General features: G+C 46.6%; 1 protein-coding gene across 1 annotated transcript in view; it reads right to left on the bottom strand.

Moving 5' to 3' along the window:
- LOC147613622 (protein CONTINUOUS VASCULAR RING 1-like) overlaps positions 1 to 27,085 on the bottom strand; it is a 42,810-nt gene that overhangs the window by 4,159 nt on the left and 11,566 nt on the right. The window lies entirely within an intron of this gene.

Below are 27,085 nucleotides of genomic sequence, written 5' to 3'. Positions count from 1 at the left end.
GCTATAGCACTCTAACTAATACTGAGTATGGTAGTGGATGTCTATTACATATTAACCCTGCTTTTTGCAGTAGTGACACTTGCCCTTTTTCTTGGGCTTGCTTGCACCATTGTTAGCCTTTTGTGAAGACTGTCCCAAATCAGCCTTTACATGAAAATTGTTGTTGGCTTTTCCTTTGCTCTTGCTTGGGCAACAAAAGCCCCATCACTACCACGCATGACTCCGATCGTGCTCCTCCTGTAGCAACAAACTAACCAGCTCTTCAAACAAGATTGGTTCTGGGTTTCCCGGCATAGACAGAGTGTTTATTGATTGCAAGTGTTTCTTGGTATGAGTATTGACCTTGAGCGGATTTAGGTGGTGTTAGATTGGCCAGTTCCTCAGATAATGAGGCACTTTCGGGCATTCTTGGAATTCAGTCTTTCTAAAAATGTCAGTGAAGGATTATTCGAATTTGAATGTTTCTTTCGCAAACCTTTTTAAAGGACAGGGACGTTGTCACCAATTGGCCGACCATTTGGTCCATCTCCAGTTTTTGCGTCTCGTTCACTTGAGGCCAGGCCGGTGTCTCATGTGAAGAGGCCAGTATTTTACTGACATGGACGGGAGCCAGACTGGTGCCACCCGTGTATGACATGGACTGTGTTCGACCCATGGGATTGTCACGCCATGGAAGAGCCAGTATTCGTACCGTGTTTTGCCTATGGGACTGTCACACTCGTGCCTGGAACTGTGTCTTACCTATGGGACTGTCACTCCATAGGAAGACCGGGTCTTTATGTTTTTATGTCGTGCCAGTTTTGTGCCGATAGATATTTTGTACTTGTTCCATGAACGGGAGATATGTCCATGTTACTATTTGCACATGCACACATATTTTGCATGTTTGAAACTGTTTTCGCATGACATGTATTTGTGTGTTTGCCTGCTTGACGTGTTACTTACTGAGCGGGGACGCCTGCCAGTGAGTCGTGAAGTCTACTCTGTATTCTGACGAGTTTTGGTGCATGTGAACAGGTGGTAAGTATATGTTGTTTTTATTATTTTATTTCTAACCTTTAGTTTTATAAGGTTAAGTGTTCACATTCACTTAAAAGTGGGCACACCCTTTGGGCACCCACTTAGGGGCCAAGGTGGGGAGCCCCACTTGAGTGAGTGTGGGGGTGGGCATGGTCACCTACCCACACTCCTCACCCACATGCAAGCGTAGAGAAAACTCCACTCTAATTTTTATAAAAGAAAACCTTCCCTTTCAAGCGTGGGCATGATTCGCTTCCACCTTACGTGAGACAACCGGCGACTCTCTTTCCGGCGCATGCTTTCACTCAGGCGGCTGCTTCTGTACCCTCTGCTGCGGGCTGCGCCTGCCTCTCTACAGGCGGCTGATTATTGTTGCAGGTGGCTGCGCCTACACCATCTTCCCCCCTCCAGGACAGGCTGCGCATACCTCATCAGGCTGCAGCCTCAGGCGCCTGTGTAGAGCAGCCAGGCGTCGTTTTTTTCTCACAGGCGGCTGCGTGTACCTCAGCCCCTTCAGTAGGCGGCTGTCACCTCCAAAAGGCTGCACCGCTGCGCTGCCACCTCTCCTGCATGCGGCTGCTTCTACTCCCATACAGGCAACTACACCCTCTGCAAGCTGCGCCTGTTTTACCTGCAGGGCTGCCCACCATCCTCATAAGTGGCTGCCCTTTTCTCTTGCAAGCAGCTGTGGGTGTACACTCTCTTCATAATAGGCTGCTCCTCCACACCATCTTCTTCCCACGCTGCAGTCGGGTATCTTCTCCCTTGCAAGTGGGTACTCCTCCTCTCACAGCAGGCGGCTGTGGTCTCTTGCGGTGGTACTTGTCTTGGTGGTTCACCACGAGGTGACTATTCCTTCAACAAAGTGTCTTTTTCCTATTTTGAAAGAGGTTGCTCATCTTCTCCACCGGCGACTACAAGAAGACTTCACATCCCTTGGGTGGCTTCATCTTCTACACAAACACCACGGGTATTGGTTTTCTATCAGCCATCCACAAGTAAGTGAATTTCACATTTAAGTAAAGTATTTTGTGTTTAAATCTGATAAGGGATTCCCGACTCCCCATACAGCCAACACCCGTTCGGTGCCGGGTTGTCCAAGCTCTATTGGAGAACCTCGGTCCAAAGGTGCTGAGATCGGGAGAGCCAGGCATTAGTACGAGAGCGCCTGTCTGTGCGTGGTCTCGGAACACCAGTGTGGCGCTCTCCGCAGAGTCCAGTGAAAGCACAGGACCGTAGAGATTGGACTACACTAGTGGTCGTTCTGCTTCGAGCTTCTACATCGAAATTCGACTTCGAGCCTATTTGTTTGGTACTATTTTCATATGTACATGGACATCATCTGGTTCTTGGAGCCCATGGAGCATTGCATTTATTAAATACTCCCAATAAATATATCATATATTGAGGGGGGGGTCGGCCCGTTCCGGCCCCAGTGCTGGTGTCCATCTTTCCATTTCATTTCATTTCAATTTCAAGTTGTATTAAGTTGTCCATTTTAAATTTGTGGTTTTAAAGTTGTGCTATTAAGCGTGTGGGTGTCCAACGGAGTCTTTCCCACTTGACAAGATCGGTTTCATTGGTATCAGAGCACGGTTGTTTCCCTCTTCCTAGTGGGGAAACAAACCTGTGTACTGGACATCCCGCTTTTAGCAAACTTAAAACACAATGGACAGCCAAGGCAACCCTTTGGAAGTGCCTAATTCGAGGAGTCCATCTAGTGCCTCTCGTGGGTCTGATGCCCTGCGAGGTAAAGACAAGCTCCTTGAAAGGGTTATTGATAGTGAATCAAAACTGTCTCCAGGAAAGACAGTTATGCTTGAACAAGAGCCTGATGCTATGAGGGCTGAAATGGAACATATGAGAAAACTTTTGCAGGCTCAAGAGCAAGAGTTAAAGTTTTTACATGAAGATCCCCATCTACAAAGTGCTATTGAAGCCAGGAAGGCTGATGCTATGGTAGATGTAACTTTTGAATCAATGGCACAGGAAGTGGGCAAGAAGCCAAGGGAGTTGGCACTTGCCTACCTCCTCCGCAAAGGTGATATTAAAGAGGGGGATGACGGAGAGCTGAAATTCAAAAATCCACCTCGTTTGAAGCATGGAGATCCCGCATCTCAAAGGCTGAAATCTTTTATGCAAAAGGAAGAGGTGACAGTCACCTCTCGACATGCATCTTCTCCACAAGACAAAAAGCCTGACAGATATATGTATGCCAGTGCTCATGGAGGGCATGAAAGTCACATGCATGCAAGACATGTATCTCATGGTGACAGGTCTGCTTCTAGAAAAATTTTGCCTTCTGAGTTGTCTCATGAAGAGACATTGCCATATGCAGGTAAGTCACATGCATCTGAGTTTCGAGTTCGTGGAGCACATGCCACCGTGCCTCATGAAACTTCTATGACGGCCCATGGAGCCCATGCAGATAGGGCTAGCCCGTTGGATAAGGGGAAAAGAAAAAGAGAAGACTATAAGCCTTATGCTAGGAAGCTCAAGGAATTCAAAGCAGGTGATAAATCTGTCAAATTTGATGTCTTTCATGGAGAACATGATGCTTCTAAGGTGTTAGCATTTGTGGCATAGTTCGACATTGCTTTTAGCGATGAGGACTTTACTGAAAAGTCACAAGTACACCATGCTAGCATGTTTTTGAAAGGGACTGCTGCTCATTGGTGGATCACTAAAAAGATCACCAAGGATCCCATCTCCACTTGGAGGAATTCAAAGAGAGATTCTATGCTCAGTTTTTGCCACCAAATGCAGAGCAAACTCTCACTCAAAAGTGGGACAGGTTGGAGCAAAGAGACAATGAAAGCGTGCAACAGTATATTAACAAGTTCTGGAAAGTGTTGCTGGAAGTGACTCCCTTTATGCAAATCACTGAGGATGAAAGAAAGAGGAAGTTTCGTTATGCACTGCAGGATGAAAGAAAGAGGAAGTTTCGTTATGCACTGCAACCAGCATATCGATCAGGCATTGAATTGCACCCGAAACATACGTTGCAACAGCTCACAGCTTCTGCTCTTGCTACGGAGCAATTGGTGCTCAAGATTAAACAGGATCAAGGAGCTTCAAAGGGGAAGGACGAGGCTGTCCCAAATCAGCAAAAGGGTGGACAGCCACCTAAAAAGAACTTCCGGGAGTCCTACAAGGGTGGTAAAGCCGAAAATAACACATCTAAAGATCAGGGCCCAAGAAAGAACAAATTCGGCTTAACTCCGGAGCAAAGAGAGCAATATGCCAAGGATGGAAAATGCTTTTCTTGTGGTAGCAAAGACCACATGTTTCGACAATGCCCAGATCGCAAACCAAAGCACGAGGACAAGCACACCAAAGCTAATGTACATGCAGTTCCTGATGTGCAAGGAAATACAGGTCATGATGCAAAAGAGCGAATGGTTTGCAAGGCTTGGGGGCAAATCAAGGATCAGCCCGCACTATTCATGTTTGATGACTGTGCAACTGACAACTTCATCTCTATGCAAACGGCAGCTGCATTGGGTATTGAGGTTAAGAACATGGGACCTCAGATTGAAGCCAAAGCTGCATTTATTGGTAAAGAGGTGCAGGTTACCCCTTTGATAGGAAAGTTGCACATCCATATCCAGGGCTACCTTGATAATGAGCATTTCCTAGTTGCTCCACTGAATGGATGTGATATATTGTTGGGCAAGCCGTGGCACCATAGGCTTGAGCCCCGCAAAGACTACAAGTCTAATATGATTTCTTTTATGCATAAAGGCCGCATGCATTTTATTGATGCTGGCAAAGAAGGGGATTCCATCCCACTTGTATCACACATCCAAATTAATAAAGCAATGAAAAAGAGTCTTTCAGCGTACTTGGTTTTTGTGCGTGATAGTCTTGTGCCAAATCATCAAAATGTGGATGCTATGTCTAATGATAGGCTGAATTTTCTTAATGCATTCAACGACTGTTTTGCTGACTCGTTGCCAGGTGAATTATCTCCCCAAAGGCCCGGAGATCATCGCATAAATCTTGTGCCAGGTAGTTCTCCACCCAACAAACCCGCATACCGAGTGAGTGCTGCACAACAAGAAGAAATCATGAAGCAGGTAAACGAGCTTTTAGAGAAAGGTTTGGTTCAGTCCAGTTCTTCACCTTACTGCTCTCCTGTGCTTCTTGTTCAAAAGAAGGACGGATCATTCCGTATGTGTGTGGACTATAGAGCTTTGAACAAGCTTACCGTCAAGAACAGATTCCCAATTCCACGTATTGATGATATTTTGGATAAGCTTGATGGTTCGGCTTGTTTTAGCAGACTTGATTTGAAGAGTGGTTATCACCAGATACGCGTGGTGCCACAAGATGTCCATAAGACTGCATTCAGGACAGCCTTCGGATTATATGAAATCTTGGTAATGCCTTTTGGTCTCACCAATGCTCCTGCTACTTTTAATCGTATGATGGATAGGATATTCAGACTCCATCGCAAGTTCACAGGAGTCTTCTTTGGGGGATGTCACCAATTGGCCGACCATTTGGTCCATCTCCAGTTTTTGCGTCTCGTTCACTTGAGGCCAGGCCGGTGTCTCATGTGAAGAGGCCAGTATTTTGCTGACATGGACGGGAGCCAGACTGGTGCCACCCGTGTGTTAGCAGGATGGCGTCGTATGGACGGGAGCCAGACTGGTGCCACCCGTGTATGACCTGGACTGTGTTCGACCCATGGGATTGTCATGCCATGGAAGAGCTAGTATTCGTGCCGTGTTTTGCCTATGGGACTGTCACACCATAGGGAGACTCGTGCCTGGAACTGTGTCTTACCTATGGAACTGTCACTCCATAGGAAGACCGGGTTTTTATGTTTTTATGTCGTGCCAGTTTTGTGCCGACAGATATTTTGTACTTGTTCCATGAACGGGAGATATGTCCATGTTACTATTTGCACATGCACACATATTTTGCATGTTTGAAACTGTTTTCGCATGACATGTATTTGTGTGTTTGCCTGCTTGACGTGTTACTTACTGAGCGGGGACGCCTGCCAGTGAGTCGTGAAGTCTACTCTGTATTCTGACGAGTTTTGGTGCATGTGAACAGGTCGTAAGTATATGGTACATGTTGTTTTTATTATTTTATTTCTAACCTTTAGTTTTATAAGGTTAAGTGTTCACATTCACTTAAAAGTGGGCACCCCCTTTGGGCACCCACTTAGGGGCCAAGGTGGGGAGCCCCACTTAAGTGAGTGTGGGGGTGGGCATGGTCACCTACCCACACTCCTCACCCACATGCAAGCGTAGAGAAAACTCCACTCTAATTTTTATAAAAGAAAACCTTCCCTTTCAAGCGTGGGCATGATTCGCTTCCACCTTACTGTTAGCACTTTCATCCCCAGTTTCTGCTCTTTATGGTGCCCATTTGGTCCCCTTTTGTATGGCCCTTGCTTGTGGGCTGGCCACCCCTTTTTTACTATTTTTCTAGGATTTTTCCCAGCCATTCTGGCATTTTTCCAGTAGGCCATGTCCAACAGCTCCAGTCGGCCTGTTTATGAGCTCCAGTCGGCCAGCACTTCCCCACTATAAATAGTGGGTGCTGGCCTCTCATTTTTCATTGAGTCTTGTACTTATTTGCTCCCTCACTTATGAGACTATCACTGTCTCTTGCTTGGGACTGTTTTGGTTCAGTATATTCAGCATAGTTTGCTCCATATCTCTCTCTCTCTTGCACTCTCTGTTCAGCACATTCTAGTGCCACTCTGCTTCCGCTCTGTGCACTCTTTCATGGTATCATCGCTCCAGGTTTAGCAACCTTTCTGCTGCCCCAGATTCAGCCCTGTTTTCAGCACCTTCTCCTCTGAGTTTTCTTCCAGATCCATAGCTTTTGCTGCTGCATTTTCTGGACAGCACTCTGCTGGTCGTTTTTTCTTCAGATTGGCTTCACCGATTCAGCCGTCTAGCTCTTGTAGATCAGCGTTTCATTGCCCACTTGGAGATTGGACTGCAGGTGGCCTGTTTTCTACAGGACAGCACTTGTTCAATGCTGCGTTTTCCTCTCCAGTGGTCCTTTCCCTTTGCAGAGGGGGCTTGTGGTGTTGCAGGCTTTGGTGGCACTCTTGGTACCTGTGGAGGACACCTTTTCTTCAGAGTTTGTGCATTTCTTGAGATTGAGCCCAAGCTCTTGTGATGGCTGCTCCCACTTCTCTTCATATGTTTGCTGAGTCTGACAAGTTGGATGGTTCCAACTACACCCTATGGAAGGTGAAGGTGAAATCGGCCTTGCGTGGCGTGGATCTCTGGGATTGGCTTGTTACACCAGCCAATGCCACCCCTCCCACCCTTGCTTCCGGTGGTGTGACTCAGGCACAGATTGATGTTTGGCAGTCAAATGATCGACGTGCTTTCTCCTTCCTGATGTTGAACTGTCAGGATGTTGTTCTCTCTCATGTGCGTCCAGCAGATGCTGCACATGAAGTTTGGAAGGCTTTTGCAGATCTCTATGAGATTAAGTCTCCGGGTTGGATTTTGGCATTGGAAAAGCAACTTATAAACTTATCAGTTTCTGCGTTTCCATCTTTATCTGCTTTCATCTCAAAGATGAAAGATCTCCGGGACGAGCTTGCTGTTTGTGGCAAGGACATCTCCACAGAGGATATGGCTATTCGGCTGCTCTCCAAACTTCCAGAGCGGTTTGATGCATACTTTCAGTCTCTGGTTTCTTCTCCTCGTCCTGTTCCAGTTACTTGGGAGGAAGTTCTCCCCTCCATTATGCAGATTGAGTCTCGCTTTGAGGAGCGGACTGGCACCTCCGGTGGCGCTGATGGAGCTTTGGCAGCACGAGATAAAGGGAAGTCTCAACAAAAGAAAGGTAAAGGGGGTTCTGACAAGAACTCCAAGGATTCCGATAAGGATAAAGACAACAAATCTTCAAAGAATAAGGACATTGAATGTCATTATTGTGGCAAGAAGGGTCACAAGTCACCCCAATGTCACAAGAAGAAGCGTGATGAAGCAGCAAAGAACTCTTCCTCAACGGCGGTGTCTCAACCCAAGAAGGATGATGGAATTCTTCTCTTAGCAGGTACTTGGCGTATACTTGCTCTTGTGACTTCTCACTCACGGTCTTGGATTGTTGATAGTGGTGCTACTGCTCATATGACACCCCATCGAGATTGGTTCGAGGACTTCACTGCCAGATCAGGCGAGATCACTCTAGGTGATTCTTCTTCTGTGCCAGTGCATGGTCATGGCACTCTCCCCAAAGAGGTACTTCTCTGACGTTCTGTATATTCCAGATTTGGCTTTTAACCTTTTGTCAGTGAGTGCTCTTACAGCTCAGGGTGCGGAGGTGATTTTTTCTCGTTATGAGATTACCATTCGTGATAAAGCCACTGGTAGCATCTTGGCTCTGGGAGTCCAAGATAGTGGCCTCTACAAACTGACCGCTCTGCTTTCTTCTGGTGCTTCTTCTGCTCTTTGGCATGCTCGGTTTGGCCATTTGAGCTATCAGCTTCTGCAGCGAGCTTCAAAGGATGGGTTGGTTGATGGATTACCAACCATCAAGGCTCCGTCTTCTGCTTGTTCCTCTTGTTTACAGGGGAAGCAGCACCGAGCCGCCTTTCTGAAGGAGGCGATACACAGATCTTCGACATCACTTGCTCTCATTCATGCAGACTTATGTGGTCCTATGAGTACCGCGTCTTTGAGAAAGGCGTTGTACATGCTCGTGATGGTGGATGATTTTACCAGATATACTTGGGTTTTCTTTCTGAAGACCAAGGATGAGACTTTTCATCACTTCTGTGATTGGAAAGCCGAGGTGGAAAAAGAGACCGGTCACTCAATCAAGGCTCTCAGGACCGATGGAGGGGGTGAGTTTACATCCCAAGAGTTTCAGCAATATTGCAAGATACATGGCATTCGGAGACAGCTTACTACAGCATATACTCCATCTCAGAATGGAGTTGCCGAGAGGAAGAATAGGACCATTATGGAGATGGCCCGTGCTATGCTTGAGCATTCTTCACTACCTCGACGTTTCTGGGCTGAGGCGGCTTCCACTGCTGTCTACATTCAGAATAGGTCTCCTACTGCTGCTCTTCCCGACAAAACTCCATATGAGGCTTTCCATGGTGAGAAGCCCTCCGTTGTTCATTTCCGGATATTTGGATGTACCGCGTATGTTCATGTGCCTAAGGAGCACCGCTCCAAGTTGGACTCGAAGTCTCAGCGCATGACTTTTCTCGGATACAGCACTGTGTCCAAGGCATATCGTCTTTATGATCCTCAAGCCGGTAAAGTTGTTGTGAGCCGTGATGTGGTGTTCGATGAGACTCCTACATCTTCAGAGGGGGGTGGTGAGCTTCTTCTTCCTGCACCTCCTTCTCCTCCTCCTCCTCCTCCTCCTGCTCCCGCTGTTACTGTTACACCTCCAGCTGAGGATTCTCAGTCAGATGATGATGACCCTGCTCCTCCTCCGGCGAGTTCGAGCAGATCTGTACCTGGTTGGTATTATCAGACAGTTCGTGACTCTGGGTTACGTGAGCTTCCTTTTGCTCCTCCGCCTGGTTCTCTTCAGCGTTCTTCCAGAGTTACAGGAAAACAAATTCATGAGGGCACCATTTGGTTCCCTTTTGTATGGCCCTTGCTTGTGGGCTGGCCACCCCTTTTTTACTATTTTTATGGGATTTTTCCCAACCATTCTGGCATTTTTCCAGTAGGCCATGTCCAACAGCTCCAGTCGGCCTGTTTATGAGCTCCAGTCGGCCAGCACTTCCCCACTATAAATAGTGGGTGCTGGCCTCTCATTTTTCATTGAGTCTTGTACTTATTTGCTCCCTCACTTATGAGACTATCACTGTCTCCTGCTTGGGACTGTTTTGGTTCAGTATATTCAGCATAGTTTCCTCCATATCTCTCTCTCTCTTGCACTCTCTGTTCACCACATTCTAGTGCCACTCTGCTTCCGCTTTGTGCACTCATTCACTTACGTGAGACAACCGGCGACACTCTTTCTGGCGCATGCTTTCATTCAGGCGGCTGCTTCTGTACCCTCTGCTGCTGGCTGCGCCTGCCTCTCTACAGGCGGCTGATTATTGTTGCAGGTGGCTGCGCCTACACCATCTTCCCCCTACAGGACAGGCTGCGCATACCTCATCAGGCTGCAGCCTCAGGCGCCTGTGTACAGCAGCCAGGCGTCGTTTTTTTCTCACAGGCGGCTGTGTGTACCTCAACCCCTTCAGTAGGCGGCTGTCACCTCCAAAAGGCTGAACTGCTACGCTGCCACCTCTCCTGCAACAGCAGGCGGCTGCTTCTACTCCCATACAGGAAACTACACCCTCTGCAGGCTGCGCCTGTTTTACCTGCAGGGCTGCCCACCATCCTCATAAGTGGCTGCCCTTTTCTCTTGCAAGCAGCTGTGGGTGTACACTCTCTTCATAACAGGCTGCTGCTCCACACCATCTTCTTCCCACGCTGCAGTCGGGTATCTTCTCCCTTGCAAGTGGGTACTCCTCCTCTCACAGCAGGCGGCTGTGGTCTCTTGCGGTGGTACTTGTCTTGGTGGTTCACCACTATTTTGAAAGAGGTTGCTCATCTTCTCCACCGGCGACTACAAGAAGACTTCACATCCCCTGGGTGGCTTCATCTTCTACACAAACACCACGGGTATTGGTTTTCTATCAGCCATCCACAAGTAAGTGAATTTCAGATTTAAGTAAAGTATTTTGTGTTTAAATCTGATAAGGGATTCCCGACTCCCTATACGGCCAACACCCGTTCGGTGCCAGGTTGTCCAAGCTCTATTGGAGAACCTCGGTCCAAAGGTGCTGAGATCGGGAGAGCCAGGCGTTAGTACGAGAGCGCCTGTCTGTGCGTGGTCTCAGAACACCAGTGTGGCGCTCTCCGCGGAGTCCAGTGAAAGCACAGGACCGTAGAGATTGGACCACACTAGTGGTCGTTCTGCTTCGAGCTTCTACATCGAAATTCGACTTCGAGCCTATTTGTTTGGTACTGTTTTCACATGTACATGGACATCATCTAGTTCTTGGAACCCGTGGAGCATTGTATTTATTAAATACTCCCAATAAATATATCATATATTGAGGGGGGGGGTCGGCCCGTTCCTGCCCCAGTGCTGGTGTCCATCTTTCCATTTCATTTCATTTCAATTTCAAGTTGTATTAAGTTGTCCATTTCAAATTTGTGGTTTTAAAGTTGTGCTATTAAGCGTGTGGGTGTCCAACGGAGTCTTTCCCACTTGACGGGATCGATTTCATACGTAAATCCAATAGTCCTATTACTTGGAGTAAGAGGCTTGACAAGGCTTTACATACTCTCAAGCTTAAGGTGAAGGAAGCCCCTATTTTAGCCTCACTGGATCTTGGCCAACCATTTGTGGTTGAGACTGATGGCAGTGATTACGCAATAAGGGTCCCCTTATTCCAAGGGGGCAACTGGGGCATTTGAAAGCAAGAAGCTTGATGATAACCAAGTCAGGTGGAATACTTAGGAGAAAGAATTGTATGCGGTTATATATGCATTGAAAATTTGGAGTCATTATAGTTAGAATTTGTGCATCTCAATGTTTTGGGGATCTACTATTTATTTGGTATTTTATCTATTTTCTCCTATTTATTTTGTCCAGGGCCAGTCGGCCAGCCCTAGAGGCAGTCGGCTAGGTCCCTACTGCACTATATAAGGAGTTCCCCATTATTCACTCATTTATCCATTTCCCTTGCACATAGTTCAACACTCAGTTGCTGGCCATTGCCATTGTAAAGTTTTACTACAGTTATAAAAGGTGATCTTGTCCAACTCTGTCAATCTCCTTTGCACTCTCTCATATGTTTACTGCAGTTTCAGCCATCTCTCTTCAGCGTTTGTCTCCTAGATCAGCCCCAAACAGTGGCTGCGTTTTCTGGTCCAGCCAGCCCTTCTTGCTGCCGGCCAGTTTGTTGGCTGCGTTTTCTCCTACAAAGGCAAGCCGGCCTGGTTTTCTGGCTGCGTTTTCTTCTGCAGAGGCAAGCGTTGGAGTTTTGGCTGCAAATTCTGTTCCGGCATCAGATTTGGTGAGTTCTCTTGCATGTGGAGTTGCCAGACAAGTGGCTGTACATTTCCTTCTTCCTCCACGAGTCCCTGCCCTTCTGGTAGGAGGTTCCCGATGGTTTCTTGGCCTGTTTTGCTGCTGTCCAGCCTCCTTCTCTCTCAGGTTTGAGAGGGGGCTGATTGTTCCTAGTGCCTCGCTTCGTTGGAAAGCACTTGAGAGGAGTGTTTGAGAGCTGAGATTTGTTCTTTGTTGCTATGGATATGGCTCCCCCCTATACGAACAAGGATGACAAGTTGAAAGGACCCAACTATGCTCATTGGAAGCTTCAGATGCGGATCTGGTTCATCCATAAGGGTTTGTGAGACATTGTTCAGGGAACTGAAAGGAAGCTCGAGCGTCCTCAAAACTCTAGGCGGTGGACTCAAGATCAAGAGGATGAATTTGCTGTGGAATTACAAGACTGGGAGAATCGGGACTCGAAGGTGCATTATGTGCTTGTGCAGACCATCACCGAGGAGGTCTCACCGGCAATGCGAACTCTCACCAGTGCCCATCAAGTATGGTCGAAATTGGAGGATCTCTTTGCTCGAGATTCATCGATGAGGGCAGTTACCTTGCAAGGGCAGCTCTACGGCTTGTTATTTCCTGAAGGCAATTTAATGTAGTCTTTTCTCATGAAGGCCAAGGTTATCCATGACCAGTTACTGGCTATGGGTGCTCCTTTAGGCTTTGTCCTCTTCTCAGCTGGCTGCTCTTATCCTCACCAAGCTTCCCCCGGACTATGATGTGATTTCTCGATCTTTGCGGTGCTAGGTCGCATCCACTCAGTTGGATTTTGATGATCTTAGCTCCCTTCTTTTGGAGGAGGAGTCCGTTCTCATCTCACAGGGTAAATTGAAGGTGTCAGTCAATAGTTCTAACCAGGCACTTTCCTCAGTTCAAAAGAAAGGTCAAAGTCACTGCTTTACTTGTGGAAAAAGAGGCCATCTGTCCAAAGATTGTTTGTCCAAGAAGGACAAGACCAAGGGCAAGACTTCATCTCAGAGAAAAGACAAAGAAATGACACAGGATAGTGATACAGATTCTAGTACCACTTCTAGGGCTCCCAAGGTGCTTCCGGCTCAGGAGACCCCAAATGGTGTGCTTCTCTAGTACACATGAAGTTTCCCCCCATGTGCTTCTAGCCAGAAGAGGCTTGTGGGCGGAAGAGGGGGCTGATTCATAGTTCATAACATTCGCGTTTGCTTCATGAAGCAAACGTTTGCAACATACGCCTTTGAAACTCGTGTTTCATACGTGCTTTTTTTTATAAATGTTTTTTCTAAGGTTTTACGTTTGTTGAAAGTTGCTACCTTTTTTTTATCGAAAATCGGTCCACACAATGAGCATTTATGTAACTTGTAAGTTGTAACTTTGTAAGTTTTTATAATGGAACTTGGAGAGCTTGAGTTTACAATGTATATTTGTATCTATTTGTCTAAATCTCGTCCTTTCTATGAGGTATTATATTGGTCACGTATGTTACTCGGCCCGAACCTCAAACATACTCCAAACATTCTTACATCCCCGAATGTGTATGCGTTTGCTAAACGTATGTTATGAACTATGGACTGATTACAGCTCCACCTACTGGTGCATGGGGATCGTGATTCGGAGTTCCAAGCGTTAGACATCTGGCAAGACTTGGTTATATTCGGTACAACAAAGATTATGAACTGGATCTATTCCAAGTTCATTGTTCGAGGCTTTTGGGACGTGATGTGTTCCGTCCACTGTTGGGGATTATGGACGCGGTGTGTCCAGCAACTCATCATCTATTTTTGGAGTTCACTGCACACTTGTGTAGGAATTCGTGGCCAAGCAAAGTTCCTTGTTGTTCGTGGTGGTGGCATCTTGTTTCGAGGAAACAGGTTGGCGGGTGCTCTCTCCGAGGTGAATCCAGTATTCACAGTGCTGGAGGGTCCATGGTTGCATCTTCATCGACTTGTTCGCGGTGCACACTATGAGTTGCAGAGAGGGGGTGTTAGAATTTGTGCATCTCAGTGTTTTGGGGATCTACTATTTATTTAGTATTTTATCTATTTTCTCCTATTTATTTTGTCCAAGGCTAGTCGGCCAGGTCCCTACTGCACTATATAAGGAGTTCCACGTTATTCACTCATTTATCCATTTCCCTTGCACATAGTTCAACACTCAGTTGTTGGCCATTGCCATTGTAAAGTTTTACTGCTGTTATAAAAGGTGATCTTGTCCAACTCTCTCAATCTCCTTTGCACTCTCTCATATGTTTACTATTTATGCTTCCGCCTGTGCTATCTCCTTCAATTATCTGTATGGATCCAAATTTGTTGTCTTGATCGACCATGAGTCGATCAAGTACATTTGTGATAGACCTGAGTTGAGAGGGAGGAAGACACGGTTGGCAAAGCTTATGTAGGATTTTGATATAGAGATTCAGTATAGGAAGTGAAACTTGAGCCGCTTTGAGTTAGATTGGAGAGGCGAGTCCTTTGAGTTTCACCGATATTAGAGCCGACTTGGATGATACCCGAAGAGGGCTATGTCGAACCAATGGGCATTTCAATCAGTATTGGCAGCAAGTTCAGACAAGGAGCTCCATAGTTTTAGACCAAGACTCAGCGGTTGTACCACCTCTTAAAATGGCTGGTACTCAGAATTTGATCCGGAATGCATTATTGTTCCCGGATGATCAAGTCTGTGTAGTACGAGATTGTGCTGAAATTAAGAAGAAGGTTCTTTATGAATGTCATGATTCTCCTATAGCGGGTCATCCGGATGTTTTAGTGGCCTCAGGGTAGATCGGTAACTTCAATGCTCAGAAATCAGCAATCATTCACAATGAGAATAACGCACAAAACTGAAAGTAGATGTGCAAAAGAGAGAGAGAGAGAGAGAGAGAGAGAGAGAGAGAGAAGAGGACACAGTATTGGGTCCCGAATACCCTCTGTAGGGCCCCCAAAACGAATGGTGTATTTGCTTTTATTAGAATGATGCAAAATCTGAAAATAAAAGACTGACTTGACCTGTTTTGGCTGAGATGAATCTCTGCCCTTAACCTTCAACCTTCACCCTTGCATTAGCTTCTCCCTTGGCTGTCCAGGCCCTTGAGTAGCTACAGCACTTTGTGAAATATGAGACGATAGAAACGCTTGGTAGGGCTGGGTATTTATATCCCCTCACATATCCAGTCGGCCAACTTAACCATAGGCGGCCAGCACTTTTCTTTTCCACGACTAGATAAAGTAGCAACTTATGCTAATAAAACTCAACGTTTTCACACGTACAATGCTATCCAGCCTGCGCTTATGCCCTGGCTAGGTGTCCAGGTTACTGGGCAGCCAAATGCAACTAGTGTGGGGCTGCCCCACTGTCACCAATTGGCCGACCATTTGGTCCATCTCCAGTTTTTGCATCTCGTTCACTTGAGGCCAGGCCGGTGTCTCATGTGAAGAGGCCAGTATTTTTGCTGACATGGACGGGAGCCAGACTGGTGCCACCCGTGTATGACCTGGACTGTGTTCGACCCATGGGATTGTCACGCCATGGAAGAGCCAGTATTCGTGCCGTGTTTTGCCTATGGGACTGTCACACCATAGGGAAACTCGTGCCTGGAACTGTCTTACCTATGGGCCTGTCACTCCATAGGAAGACCAAGTTCTTATGTTTTACGTCGTGCCAGTTTTGTGCCGACAAATATTTTGTACTTGTTCCATGAACGGGAGATATGTCCATGTTACTATTTGCACATGCACACATGTTTTGCATGTTTGAAACTGTTTTCGCATGACATGTATTTTTGTGTTTGCCTACTTGACGTGTTACTTACTGAGCGGGGACGCCTGCCAGTGAGTCGTGAAGTCTGCTCTGTATTCTGACGAGTTTTGGTGCATGTGAACAGGTGATAAGTATATTGCACATGTTTTAATGTTTCATTTTCTAACCCTTTGTTTTATAAGGTTTAATGTTCACACACACTTAAAAGTGGGCACCCCCTTTGGGCACCCACTTAGGGGCCAAGGTGGGGAGCCGCACTTAAGTGTGTGTGGGGGTGGGTGCATGGTCACCTGCCCACACTCCCAAAGAGCTGGCCGCCCACATGCAAGCGTGGGGAGCCAGCCAGCACATTTAGTTTTACTCCTCCTCCAACCTTAATAAAAGAAGCCGGCGACCACCTTTGAGATAGACGAGTTTGGTGCGCCTCCATCACCTTGCGCTCCATCGTTTGCTGACGGCGCATCGTTTGCTGACGGCTGAGCAAACTCAAAGGCTGCACTTTCTCTTTCGGCTGCATCTAGGCGACTATAGCTACACCACATGCGGCTGTTACTTCAGCCCTGAAAACGACTATTCCACGCTGGTCCAACAGGCTGCGCCTGTTTACTTGCTGCAAGCGGCCAAAACAGGCACACAACCAGGCAGCTGAGGCCTATAGGCGTGGTTGAATTTTCTGCACTACTGGTTGCTGCGCAGCCTACTACAGCAGCCAACTGCGTAACCATCACCAGCAGGTTAGTGGTCATTCTGCTTCGAGTATCTACTTCGAACGTCGACTTCGAGCCTATTTGTTTGGTACTGTTTTCATATGTACATGGACATCATCTGGTTCTTGGAACCCATGAAGCATTGTATTTGTTAAATACTCCCAATAAATATATCATATATTGAGGGGGGGGGTCGGCCCGTTCCGGCCCCAGTGCTGGTGTCCATCTTTCCATTTCATTTCATTTCAAATTCAAGTTGTATTAAGTTGTTCGTTTCAAATTGTGGTTTTAAAGTTGTGCTATTAAGCGTGTGGGTGTCCAACGGAGTCTTCCCACTTGACGGGATCGGTTTCATTGGTATCAGAGCACGGTTGTTTCCCTCTTCCTAGTGGGGAAACGAACCTGTGTACTGGACATCCCGCTTTTAGCACACTTTAAACACAATGGACAGCCAAAGCAACCCTTTGGAAGGGGTCCATCTAGTGCCTCTCGTGGGTCTGATGCCCTGCGAGGAAGACACAAACCCCTTGAAAGGGTTAATGATAGTGAATCAAAGGGTCAACTGTCTCCAGGAAAGACAGTCATGCTTGAACAAGAGCCTAATGCTATGAGGGCTGAAATGGAACATATGAGAAAACTTCTGCAGGCTCAAGAGCAAGAGTTAAAGTTTTTGCATGAAGATCCCCATGTGCAAAGTGCTATTGAAGCCAGGAAGGCTGATGCAATGGTAGATGTAACTTTTGAGTCTATGGCTCGGGAACTGGGCAAGAAACCAAGGGAGTTGGCACTTGCCTACCTTCTCCGCAAAGGTGATATTAAAGAGGGGGATGACGGAGAGCTGAAATTCAGAAATCCACCTCGTTTGAAGCATGGAGATCCCGCATCTCAAAGGCTGAAATCTTTAATGCAAAAGGAAGAGGTGACAGTCACCTCTCGACATGCATCTTCTCCACAAGGCACTAAGCCTGACAGATATATGTATGCCAGTGCTCATGGAGGGCATGAAAGTCACATGCATTCAAGATATGTATCTCTTGGTAAGGGTGACAGGTCTGCTGCTAGAAAAATTTTGCCTTCTGAGTTGTCTCATGGAGAGACACTGCCTTATGCAGGTAAGTCACATGCATCTGAATTTCAAGTTCGTGGAGCACATGCCACCGTGCCTCATGAAACTTCTATGACGGCCCATGGAGCCCATGCAGATAGGGCTGCCCCGTTGGACAAGGGGAAAAGAAAAAGAGAAGACCATGAGCCTCATGCCAGAAAGCTCAAGGAATTCAAAGCAGGTGACAAATCTGTTAAATTTGATGTTTTTCATGGTGAACATGATGCTTCTAAAGTGTTAGCATTTGTGGCACAGTTCGACATTGCTTTTAGTAACGAGGACTTTACTGAAAAGTCAAAGGTACGCCATGCTAGCATGTTTTTGAAAGGCACTGCTGCTCATTGGTGGATCACTGAAAAGATCACCAAGGATCCCATTTCCACTTGGAAGGAATTTAAAGACAGATTCTATGCTCAGTTTTTGCTTACCAAGGATCCCATTTTCACTTGGAAGGAATTTAAAGACAGATTCTATGCTCAGTTTTTGCCACCAAATGCGGAGCAAATTCTCACTCAAAAGTGGGACAGGCTGGAACAAAGAGACAATCAAAGCGTGCAACAGTATGTTAACAAGTTCTGGAAAGTGTTGCTGGAAGTGACTCCCTTTATGCAAATCACTGAGGATGAAAGAAAGAGGAAGTTTCGTTCTGGACTGCAACCAGCATATCGTTCGGGCATAGAGTTGCACCCGAAACATACTTTGCAACAACTCACAGCTTCTGCTCTTGCTACGGAGCAATTGGTGCTCAAGATTAAGCAGGATCAAGGAGGTTCAAAGGGGAAAGACAAGGCTGTCCCAAATCTGCAAAAGGGTGGACAGCCACCTAAAAAGAACTTCCGGCAGCCCTACAAGGGTGGTAAAGCTGAAAATAACACATCTAAAGATCAGGGCCCAAGGAAGAACAAATTCGACTTAACCCCGGAGCAAAGAGAGCAATATGCCAAGGATGGAAAATGCTTTTCTTGTGGTAGCAAAGACCACATGTTTCGACAATGCCCAGATCGCAAACCAAAGCACGAGGACAAGCACACCAAGGTTAATGTACATGCAATTCCTGATGTGCAAGGAAATACAAGTCATGATGCAAAAGAGCGAATGGTTTGCAAGGCTTGGGGGCAAATCAAGGATCAGCCCGCCTTATTCATGTTTGATGACTGTGCAACTGACAACTTCATCTCTATGCAAAGGGCAGCTGCATTGGGTATTGAGGTTGAGAACATGGGACCTCAGATTGAAGCCGAAGCTGCATTTATTGGTAAAGAGGTGCAGGTTACCCCATTGATAGGGAAGTTGCGCATCCATATCCAGGGCTACCTTGATAATGAGCATTTCCTAGTTGCTCCACTAAATGGATGTGATGTATTGTTGGGCAAGCCGTGGCACCATAGGCTTGAGCCCCGCAAAGATTACAAGTCCAATATGATTTCTTTTATGCATAAAGGCCGCATGCATTTTATTGATGCTGGCAAAGAAGGGGATTCCATCCCACTTGTATCACACATCCAAATTAATAAAGCAATCAAAAAGAGTCTTTCTGCGTACTTGGTTTTTGGGCGAGATAGCCTTGTGTCAAATCATCAAAATGTGGATGCTATGTCTAATGATAGGCTGAATTTTCTTTATGCATTCAACGACTATTTTGCTGATTCATTGCCAGGAGAATTACCTCCCCAAAGGCCTGAAGATCATCGTATAGATCTTGTGCCAGGTAGTTCTCCACCCAACAAACCCGCATACCAAGTGAGTGCTGCACAACAAGAAGAAATCATGAAGCAATTAAACGAGCTTTTAGAGAAAGGTTTGGTACAGCCCAGTTCCTCACCTTACTGCTCCCCTGTGCTTCTTGTTCAAAAGAAGGACGGATCATTCCGTATGTGTGTGGACTATAGAGCTTTGAACAAGCTTACCATCAAGAGCAGATTCCCAATTCCGCGAATTGATGATATCTTGGATAAGCTTGATGGCTCAGCCTGCTTTAGCAGACTTGATTTGAAGAGTGGTTATCACCAGATACGCATGGTGCCACAAGATGTCCATAAGATTGCATTCAGGACAACCTTCGGATTATATGAATTCTTGGTAATGCCTTTTGGTCTCACCAATGCTCCTGCTACTTTTAATCGTATGATGGATAGGATATTCCGACCCCATCGCAAGTTCACAGGAGTCTTCTTTGATGATATCTTGGTTTTCTCCAAGAATGAGCAGGAACACAGAACTCATTTGGTCACAGTGTTCGAAGAGTTGCGGAAGCATAAACTTTTCGTCAATGCCAAGAAAAGTGAGTTTTTCCTTTCAGAGATTCATTATTTGGGTCATATTCAGGGATTTAATATTCACGTGATCACAAGATTTTTTGTGATAATAACACATGTGAACAAGTTATTCACATGTTCTCATGTTACCGTTCACAAAATAACAGGTCACTTGCCATTTGGGAACCCCTTAAAAGCTTGGCTACACATGGGAATAAGCTATTCACATGTTCTCATGTTACCATCTTCACATAATAGCAGGTTAGTGGCCACCTAAGAAGATTTTTTATGCCCGACAAAGATAATTTTATTAGGCCCTTGTGAAAGCTTTGTGAATATAACATGTGATCACAAGATTTTTTGTGTTATTAACATATGTTATTAACATGTTCACATGTTCTCATTTACGTCAGTGAAATCCCTGGTCATATTGTATCCAAAGATGGAGTTACAATGGATCCTGCAAAGATAGAGACCATTCGGAATTGGCCCAAATTGCAAAACGTACATCAAGTACGTAGTTTTCTGGGATTATGTTCGTACTATAGGCGTTTCATAAGGCATTTTGCTATGATTGCCACTCCTCTACATGATCTCACGAAGAAGAAAACTACTTTCAAATAGACTTCAAAGGAACAAGATGCTTTCTTGCAGCTCAAGCATGCTATCATATGTGGCCCAGTATTGATTGTTCCTGACTTGCACAAGTCATTCATGGTTGAATGTGATGCTTGTGGTGATTGCATAGGAGCTGTCCTAAATCAGGAAGGGCATGCAGTTGCATACGAGAGCCGTCGTTTGCATGATGCTGAGCTTCATATGGACATCTATAAGAAAGAGCTCTTGGCTGTAATTCATGCCTTAAAGATATGGAAACATTATCTTCTTGGGGTTGAATTTGTCGTCAAGACAGATCATCAAAGCTTGAGATACTTTCTATCTCAAACAAAGCTTTCAGAGAAGTAGATGAGAATGGCAAACTTTCTTTCCATGATTTATTTTCAGATTGTGCATACTCCAAGAAAGAAAAATGTGGTGGCCGATGCACTATCCAGGAGGCCTTATGTAGCTGCAGTCTCAGTGGCCTCTCATGGCGACTTATCTGCTATGAGAGATTTGTATCATTTGGATGCTGATTTTTGCCATATATGGACTGATTTGTTGGCTGGTCATTCACATGCCTCTTATGTTATCAACGAGGGTTATCTTATGAAGGATAATTGCCTATGTGTGGTGAAGGATTTGCGTCCAAAGGTTATGGACGAATGTCACGCTCCACCATATGCTGGTCATAGAGGTATTGTGCCCACTACTCGCATGATTCAGAGATATTTCTTCTGGCCAAGCATGCGTAAAGACATTGAGGCTTATGTGCGTGCATGTATTACTTGCCAAAAGGTGAAATTTGACAGGCAAAAACCTCCAAGTTTGCTTCAGCCATTGCCTATTCCCTCGCAACCTTGGGAAAGTATTACTATGGATTTTATTATGGACTTGCCTAGATCCCAGCATGGGAATGATGCTATTTGGACCATCGTGGACAGGTTTAGCAAGCAAGCTCATTTCTTGCCCGTCAAGAAAACCATTAAAGCTGATCATATGGTAAAGCTTTTTCTTGCTAGTATTTTCAAGCATCATGGTATGCCTAAATCCATTGTTGGGGATAGAGATCCCAGGACTACAAGCCTCTTTTGGAGGGCTTTATTTGATAATATGGGTACTAAGCTTGAGTTTTCATCAGCTTATCATCCCCAAACGGATGGCGAAAGTGAAGCTGCAAATTCAGCCGTGTTGGATTTATTGAAGTGTTATGTGGCAGATCAAAAGACTGCATGGGAGAAGTATCTTCCACTTGTTGAGTTTGCCTACAACAATACAGTCCATGCCTCCACGGGAAAGGCTCCGTTTGAGATTATTTATGGCAGAGTGGTATTGCCACCCATCCTTCGTACTAAGGATGAGATTTTTGCAGCTGATGAATATGTTCGTGACTTGGATGTAGCCGTTGGTCAGGTGCGGACAGCCATTGCAAGATCTCAGGATAAGCATAAAATGGCTGCTGACAAACATAGAAGGGACATGGAAGTCAAAGAAGGTGATTGGGTTTTGCTGAAATTTGAGAAGGCTAGGCTTCGGAAAAGGCAAGGACAAGAAGGATCATATCCTAAGCTTTCTCCTCGCTATTATGAACCCTTCAAGGTGATTCACAAGATCAATGAAGTGTCATACAGGCTTGCTTTACCTAGTCACTGGAAGATTCACAATGCTTCTCATGTGAGTCTATTTCGGAAATATGTGGGGCCAGATCCTGATGAGCCTGTCACAGAAGATCCGCCAGAGATTGAAGAGCTTGAGGAGATCCTCCAGCCAGAACAGATTGTTTTTAACAAGGAGCGAAAGCTACCTGCTCGGAAGCTTTCCACGAGATACCTTGTGAAGTTTAAGAATTATCGGCCTATTGATGCCAAGTGGGTAAATGAGGATTATTTTGTTGATTACCCACAATTGTTGCACGCATATCTTGAGGCTTTTCAGTTGAGGACAACTCTTTAGAAGCCCGGGGGATGTCACCAATTGGCCGACCATTTGGTCCATCTCCAGTTTTTGCGTCTCGTTCACTTGAGGCCAGGCCGGTGTCTCATGTGAAGAGGCCAATATTTTTGCTGACATGGACAGGAGCCAGACTGGTGCCACCCGTGTTTTAGCAAGATGGTGTCGTATGGACGGGAGCCAGACTGGTGCCACCCGTGTATGACCTGGACTGTGTTCGACCCATGGGATTGTCACACCATGGAAGAGCCAGTATTCGTGCCGTGTTTTGCCTATGGGACTGTCACACCATAGGGAAACTCGTGCCTGGAACTGTGTCTTACCTATGGGACTGTCACTCCATAGGAAGACCAGGTTTTTATGTTTTACGTCATGCCAGTTTTGTGCCGACAGATATTTTGTACTTGTTCCATGAACGGGAGATATGTCCATGTTACTATTTGCACATGCACACATGTTTTGCATGTTTGAAACTGTTTTCGCATGACATGTATTTTTGTGTTTGCCTCCTTGACGTGTTACTTATTGAGCGGGGACGCCTGCTAGTGAGTCGTGAAGTCTGCTCTGTATTCTGACTAGTTTTGGTGCATGTGAACAAGTGGTAAGTATATTGCACATGTTGTTTTAATGTTTCATATTCTAACCCTTTGTTTTATAAGGTTTAATGTTCACACACTTAAAAGTGGGCACCCCCTTTGGGCACCCACTTAGGGGCCAAGGTGGGGAGCCCCACTTAAGTGTGTGTGGGGGTGGGTGCATGGTCACCTACCCACACTCCCAAAGAGCTGGCCGCCCACATGCAAGCGTGGGGAGCCAACCAGCACATTTAGTTTTACTCCTCCTCCAACCTTGATAAAAGAAGCCGGCGACCACCTTTGAGATAGACGAGTTTGGTGCGCCTCCATCACCCTGCGCTCCATCGTTTGCTGACGGCTGAGCAAACTCAAAGGCTGCACTTTCTCTTTCGGCTGCATCTAGGCGACTAGAGCTACACCACAGGCGGGTGTTACTTCAGCCCTAAAAACGGCTGTTCCACACTGGTCCAACAGGCTGCGCCTGTTTACTTGCTGCAAGCGGCCAAAACAGGCACACAACCAGGCAGCTGAGGCCTATAGGCGTGGTTGAATTTTCTGCACTACTGGTTGCTGCGCAGCCTACTACAACAGCCGGCTGCGTAACCATCACCAACAGGTTGTGCTGATTCTCCAGCAGCGCGCACCCTCACCTGTAGGCGACCTTCAGGCTGCACGTGACTGTGCGCTTCCATCTCCTCCAACAGGCTGCCTTTTTCTCCACTGCAGTCAGCAAGGCATTCCTCTCCTAAGGCGGCTACTCCAACTTCTTTTTGGCAAGAGGTTGTGTCTTCTTCTCATAGGAGGTCTCTCTCTTCTTCATGAGGCTATACCTTTCTCCAGGCCATTACTGCCCTCGACCTTGCTGCTGCAGCTTGGTGTCCGTCCCTAATAGCTGCACACAGACAGACATCGTGGGTATTGGTCCTCTATCTGCCATCCACAAGTAAGTGAATTTCAGATTTAAGTAAAGTATTTTGTGTTAAATCTGATAAGGGATTCCCGACTCCCTATACGGCCAACACCCATTCGGTGCCGGGTAGTCCAAGCTCTATTGGTGAACCTCGGTCCAAAGGTGCTGAGATCGGGAGAGCCAGGCGTTAGTACGGGAGCACCTGTTTGTGCGTGGTCTCGGAACACCAGTGAGGCGCTCTCCGCGGAGTCCAGTGAAAGCACAGGACCATAGAGACTGGACCACGCTAGTGGTCGTTCTGCTTTGAGTATCTACTTCGAACGTCGACTTCGAGCCTATTTGTTTGGTACTGTTTTCATATGTACATGGACATTATCTGGTTCTTGGAACCCATGGAGCATTGTATTTGTTAAATACTCCCAATAAATATATCATATATTGAGGGGGGGGGGTCGGCCCGTTCCAGCCCCAGTGCTGGTGTCCATCTTTCCATTTCATTTCATTTCAAATTTAAGTTGTATTAAGTTGTTCATTTCAAATTGTGGTTTTAAAGTTGTGCTATAAAGCGTGTGGGTGTCCAACGGAGTCTTCCCACTTGACGGGATCGGTTTCACCCACCCACAATCGATTGGCTGGACGGGGCCTGGGACCCTGTCGGCTGCCTGTCCAGAGCCCCTAGGGCTGGCCAACAGCCTGCTGCCCAGCCCACACTAGGGCTGGTGGGCTCGGCATGGGGCCCTCCTAGCCCCTTGGGGCGGATTCTACACCTCCCCCATGCCCACATAAATGATCTTGGTTTAGCCCTATGGGCTAGCCCCATCTCTACATGAAAATCCTACATGCCTACACAGAGGTCTGGCATCCAGTATCATACCAAATACACAAAACCACTAACATCATTCCAGAGGGAGACTCAACGCGGACTGGCATTGGTTCATATGCAGGACAATGCGCACCTGACCTCGGACACATGGAGTGGAGCCCTGGCTGACTCGTCCCGAACTGGGCTCTGAAACCGATCCCGTCAAGTGGGAAAGACTCTGTTGGACACCCACACGCTTAATAGCACAACTTTAAAACCACAAATATGAAATGGACAACTTAAAACAACTTGAAATTTAAATGAATAGAAATGGAAAGATGGACACCAGCACTGGGGCCGGAACGGGCCGACCCCCCCCTCAATATATGATATATTTATTGGGAGTATTTAAAGAATACAATGCTCCATGGGTTCTGAGAACCAGATAATGTCCATGTACATATGAAAACAGTACCAAACAAGTAGGCTCGAATTTCGATGTAGAAACTCAAAGCAGAACGACCACTAGTGTGGTCCAATCTCTACGGTCCTGTGCTTTCACTGGACTCCACGGAGAGCGCCTCACTGGTGTTCCGAGACCACGCACAAACAGGCGCTCTCGTACTAACGCCTGGCTCTCCCGATCTCAGCACCTTTGGACCGAGGTTCTCCAATAAAGCTTGGACAACCCGGCACCGAACGGGTGTTGGCCGAGCGGAATGGATCTTTTATCAGATTTAAACATAAAATACTTTATTCAAATCTGAAAGTCACTTACTTGTAGATGGTTGATATGAAACCAATACTCAGAGTATGATGAAGTCTTCCAGGTGATGTGAAGTCCCCTTGATGAAGATTCAGTCTCCTCGTGATGCACTACCAAGGCAAGAAAAACCACAACCACCTGTTGTGAAAGAAGGAGAACTCACTTGGAGAAGAGGCCGGGCTATAGTGTGGAGAGAAGATGGCCCACGTTTGCTTGCAAAAGAACAAGGCAACGCAGCCAGTGGGTAAACAGCCGCCTGTAGGAATGCTTCCACCTGTAGGAGCAGTAATCAAAGCCTGTTGGAAGAGGGTACCCAGCAGCCTGCACAGCCACCTGAGAAACAGTGGTTGGCCTGGCTGCAGCCGCCTGGTGATGCAATCAATGGGGCAGCCAGCCGCCTGGGAGAGGACAAGCACAGCCTGTTGTGTAAGGAAAAACAGTCGCCTGTAGAGGGGCAGGTGCAGCAGCGGGAACAGAGGGTACAGCAGTAGTGGCAGCCAGCCTGTTGAGGTGCAGGCGCAGCCTGCAGCAGAGAGTGAGTGCCTGCTGTAGGTGGTTCAGCTATACAGAGGAAGCCGGCAGAGGATATGTGCAGCCACTTGAGGCGTGTACAGCCACCAGCCACGATGGAAGAGATGGCCGCCTGGTTCCTTTTCGAAGGGTGATGAATCAACGTCAGGAAGAAGCGATGCATCCACACTTGAGAGAGAGGGATTTCTTTAATAAAATTAAAGTGAAGATTCAGCTAGAGATTTCCCACGCATGCATGAAGGGGGACTAGTGGGGGTTGGTGACCATGCCCACCCCCACACTCACTTAAAAGTGAGGCTCCCCACCTTGGCCCCAAAGTGGGTGCCCAAAGGGGGTGCCCACTTTTAAATAAGTGTGAACCCCTAACCTTATAAATCAAAGGGTTAGAATATAAAACATTAAAACAACATGTACCATATACTTACCACCTGTTCACATGCACTGAAAACTTGTCAGAATACAGGGCAAACTTCACGACTCACTGGCAGGCGTCCCCGCTCAGTAAGTAACACGTCAGGCAAGCAAACACACAAATACATGTCATGCGAAAACAGTTTCAAACATGCAAAATATGTGTGCATGTGCAAAAAGTAACATGGACATATCTCCCGTTCATGGAACAAGTACAAAATATCTGTCGGCACAAAACTGGCACGACATAAAAACATAAAATCCTGGTCTTCCTATGGAGTGACAGTCCCATAGGTAAGACACAGTTCCAGGCACGAGTTTCCCTATGGTGTGACAGTCCCATAGGCAAAACACGGCACGAATACTGGCTCTTCCATGGCGTGACAGTCCCATGGATCGAACACAGTCCAGGTCATACACGGGTGGCACTGATCTGGCTCCCGTCCATACGACACCATCCTGCTAACACACGGGTGGCACCAGTCTGGCTCCCGTCCATGTCAGCAAAATACTGGCCTCTTCACATGAGACACCGGCCTGGCCTCAAGTGAACGAGACGTAAAATCTAGGAATGGACCAAATGGTCGGCCAATTGGTGACATCCCCCCGGGCTTCTAAAGAGTTGACCTCAACTTAAAAGCCTCAAGA

This window comes from Cibotium barometz, chromosome 43 (assembly GCF_041138505.1).
Source record: "Cibotium barometz isolate CiBa-2024 chromosome 43, ASM4113850v1, whole genome shotgun sequence".
Classification (NCBI taxonomy): Eukaryota; Viridiplantae; Streptophyta; class Polypodiopsida; order Cyatheales; family Cibotiaceae; genus Cibotium; species Cibotium barometz.
The sequence above is the reverse complement of the archived record's forward strand: the minus strand, read 5'-3'. Positions and strand labels throughout refer to the sequence as shown.